General features: G+C 40.0%; 1 non-coding gene across 1 annotated transcript; it reads right to left on the bottom strand.

The window, feature by feature from the left end:
* Positions 1 to 452: 452 nt before the first annotated feature.
* Positions 453 to 559, bottom strand: LOC128289770 (small nucleolar RNA R71). Its single transcript, XR_008279414.1, has one exon. It is a non-coding gene; the product is annotated as a small nucleolar RNA R71 (small nucleolar RNA).
* Between the last annotated feature and the right edge of the window lie 445 nt (positions 560 to 1,004).

The following is a 1,004-nucleotide window of genomic DNA, read 5'->3' as shown; positions in this document are numbered from 1 at the left end:
CCGAAGAGATGAATTTCGAAAATATCAATCAGGGAAACGGAGCAAACCTTGCTCAAAATCCTATCCTTATTGCTGATGATAGGGATAGAGCTTTACGACAATATGCCGTGCCAGTTTTTAATAACCTTAATCCAGGTATTAGAAGACCCTAGATCGAGGCACAACAATTCGAGCTGAAACCAGTCATGTTCCAGATGCTTCAGACAGTGGGCCAGTTTAGTGGAATGCTTACTGAAGATCCTCATCTTAATTTAAGAATATTTATGGAGGTGAGCGACTCTTTCAAGCTAGCTGGAGTACCCGAAGATGCATTACGATTAAAACTATTCCTGTACTCGCTGAGGGACAAAGCTCGAGCCTAGTTAAACTCACTACCACTGAACTCGATTTCTACATGGCAAGAGTTAGCAGAGAGATTTCTTGTGAAGTATTTCCCGCCTAGCAAGATTGCTAAGCTGAGAAATGAGATTACTACTTTCCAACAAATGGATGATGAGTCCTTGTATGAGGCATGGGAAAGATTCAAAGAGTTATTATGAAAGTTCCCTCATCACGGAATTCTGCATTGCATCTGTGACAGCCCAAAATTGACCCTAGTCGGGAAGTGGTTTCGGGACCGCTAAACCGAGTCACCGAAATGTTTGGACGTAATATTTATTGTCTAGAATATGTATATGTGAATGTGTGAAAATTTCAAGTTTCGATTTAGTAAATTTCATGTGAATTTAGCCAATAGAACTTGTGTGACACTTTTGAAATGTGATAGGCTAATCTATAAAGACCTAATAGTGCATGTAATCAAAAGGGAGGACTTGCATGTCAAATTTTCCCCCCTAATTGCTAGTGGCGGGCCATGACAAGGGAGTATGGGCAAAACATGTCATGACACATGTTGTGTAAGTGTTTCATGTTGGAATAAATAAAATAAGGTGCATGGGTAATAAAAAAATGAAAAAAAAATGTGTGTGAAGGCTTCTCTCCCTCCCCATTGCCGTGAGTTGAAG

Source organism: Gossypium arboreum, chromosome 2 (assembly GCF_025698485.1).
Source record: "Gossypium arboreum isolate Shixiya-1 chromosome 2, ASM2569848v2, whole genome shotgun sequence".
NCBI classification, from domain to species: domain Eukaryota; kingdom Viridiplantae; phylum Streptophyta; class Magnoliopsida; order Malvales; family Malvaceae; genus Gossypium; species Gossypium arboreum.
This window is presented reverse-complemented; position numbering and strand designations above follow the sequence as displayed.